Source organism: Anguilla rostrata, chromosome 11 (assembly GCF_018555375.3).
Source record: "Anguilla rostrata isolate EN2019 chromosome 11, ASM1855537v3, whole genome shotgun sequence".
In the NCBI taxonomy this organism is placed as follows: domain Eukaryota; kingdom Metazoa; phylum Chordata; class Actinopteri; order Anguilliformes; family Anguillidae; genus Anguilla; species Anguilla rostrata.
Window position 1 is genome coordinate 25,261,719 of NC_057943.1, and position 16,925 is coordinate 25,278,643.

Here is a 16,925-nt window from a genome sequence, read left to right on the forward strand (position 1 = left end):
TCTCCTTTTTAAACTGAGAGTTGGAGGACAGATTACTGTGATTGAGGCTGGAGCTTTAATCTCACATGCTGCCTAGCTTCTCGGGAGGGTGTGGGGGCAGGAGAGGGGCTTGGATTCAGGTGTGTGGGTGGGACGGAGGGACACTACGACAAACGTTCATGACAGGGTAATAAACATAACAAAAAAGCAAAACAGTAAGCCTCGTATTGCGGTTCTGCCCCACCGACAGCGCTGTGGTCTTCCATGATGTAACGTGAACCCAAAATCAGGACGGTAATGCTGAGCAGCCCCTTACTGCTCTGAAGGGCCTGCAGTTCCGTGCCCTTTGGCAGCTGCAGGGGCAGCAGCTGCTCCCCACTGTCTCGGCACCATCCCGGCTGCTCCACCGAGCAGCTTCAGCTCCCTGCTGGTGTGGGGTCTGCAGTGTGGGCTCCTCCGCACGGGCCCTTCTGCATTAAACACGTGCCCGCCTCACAGCTGGGGCCTTGTGATGGTCTGTGCAGACATTCCTGAGGAGATGCGTACAATAAGCAGGCGTCATGAGGAGGCGCAAGTTGCAATAAGACCTTCTGAAGGATAAGTATTAAGGCACTGCAATCAACAAACATTCTTGGACCCTTGCTCTGGCAATTTTCAGAATGCTGGGAGACGGACAGCTGGCACCTACGGTGTTTGGGGGGGTGCAGGGCAGCAGGGTCAGGTGAGTGTCACTGATGGAGGCCCTGCCCACCCCCCCCCCCCCTCTCTAGCACAGGGCTCCCTGAAATGCTCCTTTGACTGAGGGAGAGGCCAGGGCTCTTAGACCGCACATAAACTCTCTCTCACACACATGCACACACACACTCGTACACACAGTCACGCACGCACAACATCTGGAAGGAGGAGAGCAGCAGTCTTCTGCGGGCACACTGCCAGCAAACCTGTTAAGAGCAAAACTGCACCTGGTCACCTGGCTGCCACAGAAACTGCCTCACCTACACCTGCCAATGCAGAACCAGTGTGTGACACACCTAATGTCATGCACTCTATATGGGATCATCATGCACCGGCCCGGAGTATACATGTAATAGCAGCAAGTTAGTAGAGTTCAAAGAGGAGTCATTATAGTATAGTGCAATAATAACAGTATGCTATTATGCAAATATGCAACAATCCATATACCTTCAAGTATGCCATAGAGTATGCATTTATTTGACATGCATGCTGTACAAATGAATCTTTATTCATGGACCTGGCTTCTGCTCAATTCTGACAAATTTAAAATATTATTTAGAATTTCAAGATTTCTGTAGTACCTGTATTTTCTGTTCAACGTGCCTGATTCCAGTACTGGTTTCATAGTTTAGTTTGGAACTGATTTTGATGGATTTCCAATCGGAGTGATTCCTATAAGTAGAAAATATGGAAGATGTAGTTCAGTCTGTAGCAGGACCGTGCCAAGATTAGCACCTCACAAATATGCATGCACACATTCATGCACATGGATGCAAATACATTGGTAAGTCTACACAGGCATAACGATAGAAATATACAAACACATACATACACATGGTCACCCAGCCACACACACACACAAACACGCAAAATGCACACATACACCGGTACGCAAATATGTAATCAAGCACACACACATATGTATGAATGAACATACTCAATCTCGAGCACACACACAAATACAAACAAATATGCAAACACACATATACACATGGACAAACAAAAGAAAATGCCACACACATATGCGCACAATATATGAACGTGTACATGCACCCATAATTACACACACACACACACACACACAAAGAGACTGTGCGGCATACGCTCAGAGTCTGGAGAAATTAGGCCATGCGGGGTTAGGTGCTGAAAGGTAATTGGCCGTTCAGCCGTGCCAGGTCGCTTCGGGGCACGGCCGGGGCAGACGGGCACCGCGGCGCAGCGGGGCGAGCTTTCAGCCCGAGCGCTGCCCCTCCCCGCAGCTGGCATCATATCAGCGGGGTTCCCCGCTGTGCGAGTCAGCGTTGGGCTTTTCTGTGTGTAACCCCGTCCTGGTTCGAAATGGCAGAAGACAGATCACCCGCGCTCCGCTCAGTCAAAACGAAGCTGCTCGGGCTGCTGTTCCTGCCATCGTTGTGTCTGAAGCTTGTGCTGCTATAACGGTGTGTCTCATACCTGTGAGTCCAAGTCCTTATGACTGCGGCCCACACAGGCATGCAAATGGATTCTCCTGTGTCTCACCGTGGAGAGCGGAGAGACAGACGCATCCACATTTCAGTTCCTGTACATCTGTAATGATGGACTGCGTCCGCGCTGACTGACAAGTGCACACATTGATTGGCGGATCCATGTATTGACTGACAGATGCATGAGTTGAGCCTGCCGCTGCGATTCACTGGGAGAGGCCGTGATGCGCAGCGTCAGCCCCGCTCCGCACACGGCGGAGCTGAACGCGCATCGATAACAGAAGAAGAAGAAGAAGAAAAAAAAAACCCCAGAAGCCGGTCAAACTGTACAGATCAGCAGCAGAATTTATCTGCAGAATAATTAGCTGCAACTCCACAGAGAGAGCCGCTGCGGACACAAGCTGGAAAAACAGGAACAGAGAAACAAACTGCGGACAACTCAACAACAAAGAGAGCGAGTGGGAAGCCTGATGAGTGATCAGTGAAGGCTAGACAAAGCGCTGTTTTATTTCTCTCAGACGGAGTGTGTGTGTGTGTGTGTGTGTGTGTTTGTGTGTATGTGTGTGTGTATGTGGATGTGTTTGTGTGTGTGAGGGCGTATGTGTGTATGTGTGTGTGCATGTGAGTTTGTGTGTGTGTGTGTGTGTGTGTGTGTATGGGGGGGTGTGGGCGATGGTGGAGGGGCAAGGGCGAGGCAATTTGAGTAAATGTTCCGCATCAGTAACAAAGCATCTCTGAAACAGTGTGCATTTTGAAAAGTACAAAAACGCTGGGATTGGTCAGAGGAAGATATGCAGTACACAGCTGTGCACATACATGCAACTTTCTCCCTCACACACGCACACACACACACACACACACACAAACTCTCTCATGTACACAAGCTCACTGTATCATATTCACACATGTACACAATCAAACGTGCTCACACATACTCAAGCACATGTACACAATCATACACGGGAACAGAAATATTCTCTCTCCCTCACCCAGTCTTGAGAGACAGAGTTGTTCTCCTCTGCACACAAGGTCAAAAAACGCAATCATATCAGGTGTCGAGCCAAAGCAGATCATATGAAATTGAATAAAAGACCATATTACACAAATAATTTATTTTCACTGTGGCTGCCCAGTGCTGCTTGGTATTTTTTATTTTCAAAATAGCATCAATTATTCTGAACAGCAGAAACAAGTGTTGTCTGAACAGCAAGACATCTTTGGTTCGGCCAGACACCACATGCTCTGTCCATTTGAATAATTGCCATTTCGGTCTCAAACAAAATTCACAAAATTAATTATAAAATCCATTTCACTCAGGGCCACCAAATTTGGCTGATACTTGTTATATCTCAGCCTGCCCTGAATGAATAATGGACGATAATAAGTCTATTTAGCGGAAAAAATGGCCTAGTTTATTTTAACAACCTAATTAAATTCCTTTGCAATGCCTAGAGTGACTCCACGCCCACAACCCGCCCTCTGCGAGCCAGTCTGACAGAAACGGAGCAGTCGGGAGCACAGAGCGGATCTGCGGGGCTTCATCAGGTGCGGCGCACAGGAGAATCGATGCCCCGCCTCCCGTTTGGCTTGTCATTCGGAGCGCCGCTCGCTGGCGCCGGCTTCTATGGCGGGTTCCGTGTGCGCGTGCTCTATACCGTACATGTCTGCACGTCCGAAACCTGAGTGCTCCTACACAGACTCTGCGGGGTGGAGTTCTTCACCTCCCCTCCTGCACCTTCCCGTCCTGCACCTCCTCTCCTGCACCTTCCCTTCCTGCACCTCCCCGTCCTGCACCTCCTCTCCCGCACCTTCCCGTCCTGCACCTTCCCTTCCTGCACCTCCTCTCCCGCACCTTCCCGTCCTGCACCTCCTCTCCTGCACCTTCCCGTCCTGCACCTCCTCTCCTGCACCTTCCCTTCCTGCACCTCCTCTCCTGCACCTTCCCGTCCTGCACCTCCTCTCCTGCACCTTCCCTTCCTGCACCTCCTCTCCTGCACCTTCCCGTCCTGAACCTCCCCTCCTGCACCTTCCCTTCCTGCACCTCCTCTCCCGCACCTGAGTTTCCGATTGCTGCAGTGTGAATCACATGCTCGCCTCAGCGACCTGACAGACGCTCCCAGCACCGCTGCCGGGTCTCGTACTTTCATTCATCTCCGCATTGTGTCAGCAAGTGTGATAGACATTGTGTGAATTGGTATGTGGAACACTGTGTCAGTAGGTGTGATATATACTGGTTTAGGAGTGATGCACACTGTGTCAGTAGGTGCATAACAGACTATGTCAGTAGGCGTGTTATGTGCACCATGTGTTTTTATGGATTAATTGAACATTTAGATTGAGACATGCTCCAGACAGGCCAGTCTGTAAGCGAGAGCAGAGTCCCCCTGTCAGTGAATGGGGAGGAAGAAAATGTTCTCGGTGATGCATCTATACAGAATCACATGTTTTAATACAGCTCCCGTTAGACCTGCCATGCTTACACACAGACAATGAAACACTCGGGCAGGAATGCTGAACCACTGACCCCTCCCCCACCCACGGCGCATCAGAGATCGCCAGGCAACAGCACACAAAACCACTGCACACACATCCAATAGACACACGCATGTAAGCTCACACATCCATAAACAATGCACATATATTTTGACACACAGACCCATACACTTGCACATACATAGACACATGCACACATAAACACACAACACACACATATAGACACATGCATACACAAACACACAACACACACATATAGACACATGCATACACAAACACACAACACACACATATAGATACATGCACAGACCCATACACCTGCACATACATAGACACATGCATACATAAACACACAACACACACATATAGATACATGCACAGACCCATACACCTGCACATACATAGACACATGCATACACAAACACACAACACACACATATAGATACATGCACAGACCCATACACCTGCACATACATAGACACATGCATACATAAACACACAACACACACATATAGATACATGCACAGACCCATACACCTGCACATACATAGACACATGCATACATAAACACACAACACACACATATAGATACATGCACAGACCCATACACCTGCACATACATAGACACATGCATACATAAATACACAACACACACATATAGATACATGCACAGACCCATACACCTGCACATACATAGACACATGCATACATAAACACACAACACACACATATAGATACATGCACAGACCCATACACCTGCACATACATAGACACATGCATACATAAACACACAACACACACATATAGATACATGCACAGACATACACATGCAAATATGCAGTATTTACATTTTTGTTACATAATACAAGTGTCTTGGATGACAAAAAAACATATTGCAGTGAAAATATTTTTAAAATATGTATTTTATTTTTATTGAATTTCCCTTGTAGCCCAGGTTTAAGCAAAGTGGAATATATGGTTCTTGAGATTAAGACCAGAGATTCATGTCCCCCGCCAGGTTTCAGGAGGACATACAGACATGCAAGCAAACTACAATAGGCACATACAAAGATCCAGACACACATACACAGGCACAAGCACACACATATAGACACACAAAGAGAATCACATGCACACACACAGACATGCACAGAGAATCACATGCACATATGCATACACAAATATAGAGACATAGACAGAAAAACACACACACACACACACATGTACACCTCCAACACACAAACACACATATACACACACACACACACACACGCAGCCTGCTTGCCTGGCCTCCATGTAGTGCACCAGGGAAAAGCAGGGAAAAGCACACAGTGATCCAGCACAGCACGGCGTGTCTCTCAGACAGAAACGTCATCTGTACACTCCCCCTCTACCTGCAGCATGAAGAGCTCAGCTTTCCCCGCGCGCACGTGTGAGTGTGTGACGCACGTGTCTGTGTGTCTGTGCGTGCCGTGCATTTCAATAGGCCGAGGGCACAGCTGAATCACGGGGTGCGCTAAATGCACTCGATATGCGAGCACTAAGTCTTTGTTCAGTGTTTTTCTCACAGCGATGCGCATCTTCTCTGAGGCTCAATGGGCTGCGTGCTTTTCTCCCTGCCGCTTGCGAGGCACGCTGCACGCTGATAAAAGGGCTAATAAAGGGCTCGATAGAGCGTCATGTGCCGTGATGCTAACAGCGCTGCTGTGCCGGGATGCTAACAGCGCTGCTGTGCCGTGATGCTAACAGCGCTGCTGTGCCGGGATGCTAACAGCGCTGCTGTGCCGGGATGCTAACAGCGCTGCTGTGCCGTGATGCTAACAGCGCTGCTGTGCCGTGATGCTAACAGCGCTGCTGTGCCTGGATGCTAACAGCGCTGCTGTGCCGTGATGCTAACAGCGCTGCTGTGCCGGGATGCTAACAGCGCTGCTGTGCCGTGATGCTAACAGCGCTGCTGTGCCGGGATGCTAACAGCGCTGCTGTGCCGGGATGCTAACAGCGCTGCTGTGCCGGGATGCTAACAGCGCTGTTGTGCCGGGATGCTAACAGCGCTGCTGTGCCGGGATGCTAACAGCGCTGCTGTGCCGTGATGCTAACAGCGCTGCTGTGCCGGGATGCTAACAGCGCTGCTGTGCCGGGATGCTAACAGCGCTGTTGTGCCGGGATGCTAACAGCGCTGCTGTGCCGTGATGCTAACAGCGCTGCTGTGCCGTGATGCTAACAGCGCTGCTGTGCCGGGATGCTAACAGCGCTGCTGTGCCGGGATGCTAACAGCGCTGCTGTGCCGGGATGCTAACAGCGCTGCTGTACCGGGATGCTAACAGCGCTGCTGTGCCGGGATGCTAACAGCGCTGCTGTGCCGGGATGCTAACAGCGCTGCTGTGCCGTGATGCTAACAGCGCTGCTGTGCCGTGATGCTAACAGCGCTGCTGTGCCGTGATGCTAACAGCGCTGATGTACCGGGATAATCCCGCTGAACTGAGCAGCTCCGTCAAGCAGAGCGGCAGACTGTGCTTCTGTGACCAATGCAAGAGACTGAGCTACAGACAGAGGTGAGCAGGGTCAGGAGACTGAGCAGTAGCTGGATGAGGGGTCTGGGGAGCATCTACGGAGGATACCTGTGCAGTGGTTGCAAGGGGTCACCGCACAAATTTGTTAAAATCTGTTCTCTAGATGGCGCAAGCCCAAGTTCTGCAGCTCAGTTAGCCCAGCAGCAGGAGTGCTTTTAATATCCTGCCAGCTGCATGTTATCGCTTGATGCCATCGCAATAATGTCTTACTGTACGTCAACATTTCTAACAAATAGTTTTGTTCAAATAGACAACACATTGTGTTTTTTTTTATCCCAACCCCCTGGCAGTCAATTGAAATTCAGGGAAATGGTTATGTGAGTACCCCATTCTTTCAATCTAGGACTCTCATACAATTAGTATAATGGAGCACGTCACTTTTTGCTGCATTACCAAGCTCACAGGCCAACGAGACTTTGATAGACAACACATGATTGATGAATGATGAGAAGTATTCTGGAGAAATATTCTGAGGTAAGCCAGTGTCACTCTTCCTGGGAAAGTAGCTTTCTCGTTTAAATTAGTGTTTTACATAATTCAGGATTGCCAACTCTCACGCTTTTGGTGTGAGACAATTTCAGGGTCTGTCTCACACTCTCACGCTGATGCCAAATAAAAAGAGCGCAACTAAAAACAAAGCAGATCCCTGATTAAACAAATTATTTATCAGCTGGCAGGACACAGTCAATTTTTTCCAGCATGGCTAACTGTGATTACTTCATAAATATTGCAGAGAGAAACTATGGAATGCAATCACGCCCCCACCCCCCATATGCAATTGCACCCCCCAGGAATGCAATACATCCCACTCCAGCCTGCCAACCAACACAGGTAACCTTGTACAATTTACCGTTTACGGAATAATCATATCACATACATATCCTGGATGTATGACTAGCTAGCAAGCTAAAAAAGTATTGTCAGCCAGCTAGCCAACTGAAATGAACCACCATTAGCTAGCTAGCCAGCTAGAAGCAATGTATAATAATTTCTGATTTGATACTGGCTGTATTTAGCTATTTGATGGGGATAACTGAGGAGACGATTTTCCCAGTCATGTGTTGCAACAGAACAACCAAAGAGAAAGAGTTAGTTAGTTCTGTAAGAAATATAATACATAGGGAATACAATCCAAAGCAGACAATTGACCTCTTCCTCAATATTTATCAAGCTGAAATAAGCATTCATCAATCTGTCAGTATGAGACAAGCAAAGTGTCCTGACCCTAAGGGCAGCTCAGTTTCAAATTATTTGACAGGTATCAAGAGTGAGTCCTCCATACTTCTATCTGTGTTGATATGGGAATGTTTACTTTATGGAATGGTTTTTTGATTGCGAACAACGCCTTTTGGTTTTTAATGCAATTTGCTACCAGACCAAAGTTCCCTGAAACATTGATTTTCAGTCTGAGGTAATTGTAATAGTGTTTGTTCTGGCAAGGTATTGCCTTGAGTAAAGCAGTATCATGTTAGCCTGAGTCATCTGGACCTTGTCGGGAGACAGTATCCTGTCCTCTTTTTTAAAATCTTTTTTTTTTTTTTTTTTTTTACATTTGCTGCCAGAGCCCACTTCTGGCAGTACTGTTCTAACAGATCCTGGTTCTATTGTAACCCCCATTGAAGGGGTGATATTTGGACCAGATCATCTACACAGGACAAGAATTTAACATCTGTGTTGTCTAACGAACGGGCAGTAACTGAAGACCGCACTCGCTCTCAGTGTCATGTACTGTGGTCGCCTGTGATGTCTGGATGCATGCTTCAGCTGGCTGATGCCACAGGGGAGTAGTTGAATTTGAGGCAGTTTGACTCTCATTATTCAGGCAGAAACATTCACTTCTCTGGGTTCATCTTCAGACAGACACATAGTAAAGGGCATCAGAATCCCAGCGATACATTGGGATGTACACAAAAATCGACGCCATCAGATTATGTTTTATTTATTCTTATTTATTTTTGTGTGTTCCTTAATTGGGATGTGAGCCAATCCTGTTCAGAAGGCACAAGGTCAAAGTTTAAAGGTCATGTTGATGTGGCCTTAGAGGCCTGCAGTCTCTCCCCAGAGAAGAGTGAAGATGAACTGAGGCCAACCTCCTGCCCCCAATCCTCCAAACCCATCCAAACTGAGTTTCTGTTACGGGCATGGTTAGGTCACATTTACTTCCCTCTTCCTCAATGGAAGTTGAATAGGTCATGGCATTTAAAAAGATGATGCCTCTCCCAGGAACACAATGCCTGCAGGTGTAGCCCCTTGTTTTAGCTACTGCTGTGCCAGATTCACAGCAACACTTTCCAGAAAGCTCTTCCACTGACATCGCAGTGAATGTTCAGGAGGATAGAATGTGTGTTTATTAGTTTAAAGAGCCTTTTATTTTATACTTCAGTGAAGTAGTTGTCCTGTAAATGTTCATTTTGTTCCGAATGTCCCCTACTCCATGCTGGCTGCATTATTCTCCATTCTATCGCCAGGCAGGGGAGACACATCTTTCCAAATAACAAAAGGATGAGTGCAGTCTGATAAAAGAGAGGATTTTAATCAGAGGACTGCAATTAAAACTCACCGTTACTATGCAACAGTGCTGCTCAAAGGAAAGCCTGCCGTTTGTTTTCATTCTCTTTGTCTTCCTATCCTTCCTTTGATTTCCTCCGATTAAAGCCTTTTTTTAAAGGCTCCATTTCGTTTCTTGGTGTTCCATAATTTTGCACTTCCCACTCCATGCGTTTTTGATGACATCATATTTGAGAGACCATGGCAGAAATGAATGCATAATGTTGCAAAAATGAAGGAAAATGTCTACCCCCGTGCGAAAGTACTCAGTTTGGAGTGAAGGTTTGAGTTTTGCAGTGTTTCTAACCTGTCTTTGAATTTTCAGCTTTCTCATAATGTGTATGATATATCTATACATATGTGCTTAAGACATTAAATAAAACACACTATAAATGAAATGCACACAATGTTGTGACCTGTGTGCGTGTGCGCGTGCGCATGTTCACAATAGTCGTGATTGCGATTTTGAGAGTCTAAACAAAACTATAACCGTATGTCCGTTTGTTTTAGCAAGATTGTAGTAGGTCAAGAAAGGCACACATACAAATTGATCCTATACGGAAGATTATAGTAGGGCAATACAAAAAATAGGCACTAACTACTTTGAAAAAAAATTCAGACAAATATATTTTTGTTATGTGCAATTAGATAAAATTAAAAATGATTTAATACATATTGTACAAAGTACATAAATATCTGTTCGAAATACGTAAATCCCTGTTATGTCTGATTAGTTCCACAATCACGCTGCGCAGTTTTCCCGCGGAGTAAATCATACAGAACCACATTAGTTTCCATGGCAGCAGCTGTGAGGAATGACACGCCGTGACTCGACTCTCAGGCTGGTTTAATGAAGCAGACAGACAGGTTAGAGATCCAGCGCTTCTCAGTCATCCTGTTACGAGACGGGCGGGGAGGGGGAGATAATGCAGAAGCAGGATATGCGCTCAGCTACGCTTTTAGGGGGCGGAAAAGAGCCCAGAACACAAACGACCTCAGACTAAGCTCTCGATGCCGCCATCACAATTCCATGTCGCGAGGTCCAAATTGTTATTTTCCCTCGTTCGCACTTCCTTAACAGTATGTGCGCAGGTTCGGTGTCTTTCACCCGAAAATTATTTGGGCATTTTTGTTTCTGAGACTGTGACGATGAAAGCCTTTTTTTGCTATGAATATGTTTAATGATTGAAATGTGTTTGAATGTCACGAGGGAACATGTCTTCTGTTTTGCTCATTGTTATAGTTCCAGACTAACTTCAACTGCTAATAGTCTGAGAATCTGTGACTGATTAAGGCCAGTTGCACTCCTGCTGGTGATTGCAATTAACATGTCTTTAAACCAGGTGTGTGAGGAGTAGGAGGAAGGCCATTTTGTAAGAAGTGAGGTTGGAGTGCTGTCTGTGGGAGGGGAAAAAACATGCAGTTTTTTTTTTTTTTTTTAAGTAAATACCTTTTCATAGAACTCCCTGTGTTCTGTTAGGCAAAATGGAAGTATTCACATTACCCATTTTTTTCTCCTGAGTCCTGAGCCTGCATATGATGTCAGTGGTCACAGGAATTTCAGTGACTGTATATTCTGAGGGGCTGAAATAATGGTTAAAGCGTGGATTTCTACGGGTGAAGGCTGCCACAGTCTGACAGGGCAAAACTGGCCCTAAAAGCCCTGTGGTAGGGTCTGCTCAGGCTTATAGAAAAGACAACCAAAACACAGACGTGATCAACTTTTCACAAGCTGCCATGTGCTCACCCATGCACAAAGACCCATACAGATATACATCTATGCACTGACAAAAAGGCATTCACACACACTCATCCAGGCAGACATGCATGCTTGCACACAGATAATATGCAGAGACACAGAGAATCTGCAGGCTTGTGGGGGTGGGTCAGAGGCAGACTGAGCACATTATGGGCCCTCAGATCCCAGATTCACCCCACACACCCGTACTCCTGTTCACAAGATGCTGCCGTTCTGCGGTCATCCAGGGGTCAGCCCATCCTCGTCATTTTCTTCTGTCCTTCTGAAGGAGAGGAATGGGCTAGGCAGGCCGTGTGAACTTAGGATTCTGGGATGAAAAACCTCACCCTCTGTGGCATACTGGAAAATTCTACTCTCAACCTCTCAGATTTAGTTCAAGGACCTGTTGTACTTAGTTTTTTTTATCAGTTTAATTTTTTAAAAATCATAAAGATGCTTGTGCAAGTTTTCAATTTTGTTTTTTCAATTGTACGGCGCATACACACAAGCACAGAAACACACACACACAAATAGACACACACATGCATGCACGCACACACCGCACGCATCAAATCATCTGAGTCAAGATATCTCCAAGGCTGTGTACCTTTGTAAAGGTGTTAAATTTTGTGAAAGGAGACACTTTCAAAATTCAGAGGGAAAACTAATTTAGGTTAAATAAAGAAGTAAAGAAGTAATTCACGTGCAGTAGGATAATTTGTGTTTGATCATTGTGTAATAATGGCTAATGTAATAAAAACAGTTACTGCAATTACTTTGTACTCTTTAATGTAATAACTGGCAGTTAATGTAATAAAAATCTTAATCAGCTAAAGTAATAACTTTTACTGGTTAATGTAAACACTTATTAAATTTATCAGTGGTTATTACATTAACTGGGGTTACAACTTTTTTAATGAATAATGTAATATTTCGACTGTTAATGTAATAACATGCCAAAATTCCTGTCTTTTGTTATATTAAGTGTCACACTTTGCTACTTATAGAATTGCACTAGAAGGCTCATACAGATATAGAAACACTACAACAGGATCTCCAGGCACAACCATGATCTGGAGTGTGGCTTGTCCCCTTCAAGTGAGTGGGGAGTAACTGCCCCAGGTGGAGGAGTTAAAGTATCTCGAGGTCTTATTCATGGGTAAAAGTAAAAGGGATCAGGCGATCGATCGTCGTGTAGGTGCAGCGGCTGCAGTGATGCGGGTGTTGTATCGGATGATGGTGGTAAAGAAGGAGCTGAGCCAAAAGACAAAGCTCTCAATTTACCAGCTGATCTTCATTCCTACTTCCATCTATGGTCACAAGCTATGGGTGGTGAGCGAAAGAGTGAGATTGTGAATACACGTGGCTGATGGGGTTTGCTCTCCTTGATAGGGTGAAGAGCTCAGCCATCCGCTGCTCCTCTGCATTGGGAGGAGACAGTTGAGGTGGTTCGGACATCTGATAAGGATGCCCCGCGTGGTGTCTCCCTTCGGGGGTGTACTGGTGTACTGGGCACATCCAGCTACTGCAGCACTGTGGCTGAGATGCACATTCATTACAAATTAAAGGTACATTTCAAAACCATTATGGTTGAAAACTAGCCATTTACCAAGCCTACCTTCTCCTCAGATAGGCTTCTCAAAAGTAATGCCATGCTACTGAGTTTTATATTTCCGTTTAACTTTAGGTCAAAATAGTCTCTCAGTTTGTGTGCTATCATGCACAGTTGGCAACTTACTCCATTAATGGTATGGTAATGCAATGCCATTTTTTCCTCAGTTGCTTTAAAGCATTTTAGAGCTACAGTGGAGCATGAGTAATGTATGGTTTTGATTGTTATGTCTGTTGTATTGAAATAATGCCAATAGCAATTCAACACTGTATTCTTGTGTATTTGAGGCATGTCAGTAGACCCACAGGTGATGTGTACGCATGCACTTAAGTGAACATGCAGCATCCTACATGTCATATCATGTCATACTGTTTACAGACACGTGAATCATGCAGTTGTACAATTGTAGAAATTAACTAGCTGTTATTACATTCGCTGTTTTCATTGCATTAACCGGTTTTAATTTGTTAGCCGTTGTTGCCTCTGTGCTTTCACTGTAATGTCTGTAATGACCGTCTCCTCAGAACCCTCCTGATTTCTGCAGTGCTCTGATAGGTTTGTGAACAGCTGAAGTGAATGATTATTTTTCCTGTGTCAGACGAGAGCCGCCATTCAAGACCTCTCTATTGTTATTTCCGTGTGGACGTTTATTTATGGCCATATTAAACGGACAAAAGATATTTTTCCACCTCGCATTTGAAAATTGTACAGTGAACAAATTTGCATGTTGGCTACATTTCAGTAATCCTGTGACCCCTTTCCCAAGGCCACAATGGATGATGGAATATTAAAATGTCTGGATGGGGATGTGGGGAGTGCGGGAGTGAGGGTAGGGGGGAACGGGGGGGTGATAAATGACAGCGGCCAAATTAAGAGGCAGAGGAACAGCAGCCTGCCTCTGAAACCATTGGGTTATGTGTGTTTTTATGGAGAGCAGGAGGGATGGAGGGAGAGCCTGCATGTCCGAGACTTAATGACAGCCTCCCATTTGGAAACGGGCTGATAAAGGCAGTGTGTTTATTTGATATGGGGATTAGGGATTACCTCCATCTCTACGGGACATAGCGTTAGCTGCCATCCCAGGGAGGACGCATTATTAAATAAAAAATAAAATGGGAAAAAATAAACCCTGAAGTCCCTGGAATCTAATCCTTGCGTTCTGAGCTCGAGGTAGGGGGGCTGGGGCGTGGGGGGCATGTAGCTTTGGCAGTGCCAGTCACGCATGCCGAGTGGCTCGTCCTGAGACTTTTGGATCACAATGGAGGCATCGAGGGACAGGGCGAAAATTTGTGAGTTGAATGTTCTTGGGACTAGACATAAACAGACCTGGAATGTTCACATTCGTTAAAAGAATGAGAGATCCTGTTGCATAACCCTGTGGTTTTCTTCTGATTACGTATGCAGGTCACAGTATGTACCACTGCCAAGTGTGATATCCTGGGATCCTGCTGTACTGTATTACCTGGTTGGTGTAGCAATGGGCACACAGAGTGGTCATACAGGTAACCTTACACTAATCCAAGCTCACATTTAACTTTTATTGCTATACATTTTTCTACACATTTCCTCCCAGTTTGTAATGCCCAGTTGATTGTGTTTATGCCCATTTTGGAAGCTCCGCTGCTGGTTAGGGAAAGCGGCATGCTGCCACTGCTCATTTCTGCTGCGGTCCACCATTCGACCATCCGTAGTCATAGAGGGGGACACTTCACGTGCAGATGGACCTTGGCCGTCCTGTGGCCTAAACTTTCTTCCACCTCTGAGTGACACTATGGCTAGATTATACACTGCCCTGTGGGGCCAGTGCCCTGGTCTTTCTGTGAAAGAGTGTCTTTATGCAACAAAATCGGCTGCTACACACTGAACTAGATCCCTATTATTATTATTATTATTACAGCTTCTCACTGCAGTCTGGATGACAAAAACCCTGCCCTTCTTCTGTTGCAGACCCACCCCTTCAGACTGCACCATGACCCTCTTTAGCAATATTCTTTCTTTCTTTTTGGGTTTTCTTTTGGGATAATATTGCCAGCATAGCTATGTAAGGATAGGTTAGCTGTGTGGTGGTATTTGCTTTTGTTTTCAGTTCTAATTGTTGGTTTGTTCAGTTATTTTTGGGCTTATTAATTATAAATGGGCCTTTGTGCCTTCTTGGTGACATCGCACTTGTATTCCTGAGATGAAGAATGTCCTCTACTTTCGCTAGTTGCTCTGGATAAGAGAGTTCACTAAGGGATTGTAATGTAATGTAAAATGTATTCTCATTATTATGTTCCTATTATTTCTTTTAAGTTTTAAAATATATTATGTACTTTTATTTCCTTATTCATGGCAGGTGGTATGCATAATTTGTTTAATTAATGGCTAGATGTTTACTTAAAGATGCAGTATGTAAGTTTTTTTTTAGAACACTTTTGTTCATATTTGGTTAAATCTTCTTCACATTCTGACAAATATCAATAAATTGTAAGCTCTAAGAAAGAAATCCAGTCCCTCTGACTGCCTCAGACTCTGCAATCAACCACTCTAAATTTCACAGCCCCTGAATCTTAACAACCAATCAGGACAGATCTCTGCAAGGAGGCTGACCAGGAGAGCTCCCAGCCTGTCAGAGATATTGCTATAGCTAGCTAGATTTGTAGAGTTTGGACAAGAACATTTATTGATAGAGCACCATTGGTCTAGTTTATACAAGGGCTCTGCATCAGCGCAGTAAGGTGCGCTCTCATTGGCGCATGGCAAGCTGGTAAGGAGGAGTTACCAAATACAGCCCAGCAAGCCAAGGAGGTGGGGAGTGACAGTGGGTTACAATATAGGCGTAGTGACGTTTAACGTGTGTGTGTGTGTGTGTGTACATGGTTGCAGTGGGGGTGGAACTGGCATGGCCTGAGACCTGGCCCGTTTCTGCAAGAGTGACTTCACTGACAGTGTCGGGGGGAGGCGGCCCAGATGAGCCGAATTATAGCACGCTTCTGTGACAACACATCGTGGGCTCAAAAAAAATCAACATCCATTAGCAAACCCCCCCACATAACTGCCCCCCACCATATCTACCCCTACAATCCCCAACCTTTCTCCCCGCCCCCATGATGACCTCATACTCCCATGCCCTGCCTGGACTGGTTATTCCAGTGGTTGAACCATCAAAGACCTCTTCACTGTGTGGATTTCTCACTGTGAAGCTTTTCATCCATTCCCATCTCTCTGTGCGACTGGTTTTAGGGACAGGGCCAGCCTATTATTATTATTATTATTATGTTAGTCTATTTCATAATTTAAAGTCCATAATGGGGGGAGGTGTGCTGTGGGTTTCAAGCCACAGCCTTTCCTGCTGCTCCACACAATTACCTTTCACTTGCTGAGCTAAAGACCAAAGGCCTTAACCCAGGGAACCAGACTCACTTATACGTTTGGGCGTTTTCACTTGTAATGTGCTCTGGCAGCACTGGATAACTCCTGTCATGTTAATAAAGTTTGGATCATTGAAGGGGGTAAACTGGTGTAGGAATGAAGTGAGAAGCCTGGATAAAACTGAGAAGAGAGGGGGAGAACTGAAGGGGGGAGAGAAACAGATGGAAGTCAGAGAATGCAGAGATGGACAAGTGACAGAAGAAAGAGTCAGAGAGAGAGAGAGAGATGGAATGGGAAGGAGAGGGAAGGGGTGACCAGATGGGCCTCGGCTGCCTTCAGGAAGCAGCAGATGTCTTGACATTCTGAACTGCTGTGATGGCTCCACCCTGCCCCCATACCCACGATCAGTGCCAGGCCATTAATGGGATTGACAGAAA

General features: G+C 45.7%; 1 long non-coding RNA gene across 1 annotated transcript; it reads left to right on the forward strand.

Moving 5' to 3' along the window:
* Positions 1-9,632: 9,632 nt before the first annotated feature.
* LOC135234392 (uncharacterized) lies at positions 9,633-16,161 on the forward strand. The gene is made up of 4 exons (XR_010324100.1): positions 9,633-10,654; positions 12,918-13,093; positions 14,542-14,639; positions 14,753-16,161. It is a non-coding gene; the product is annotated as an uncharacterized LOC135234392 (long non-coding RNA).
* The last annotated feature ends 764 nt before the right edge of the window (positions 16,162-16,925 follow it).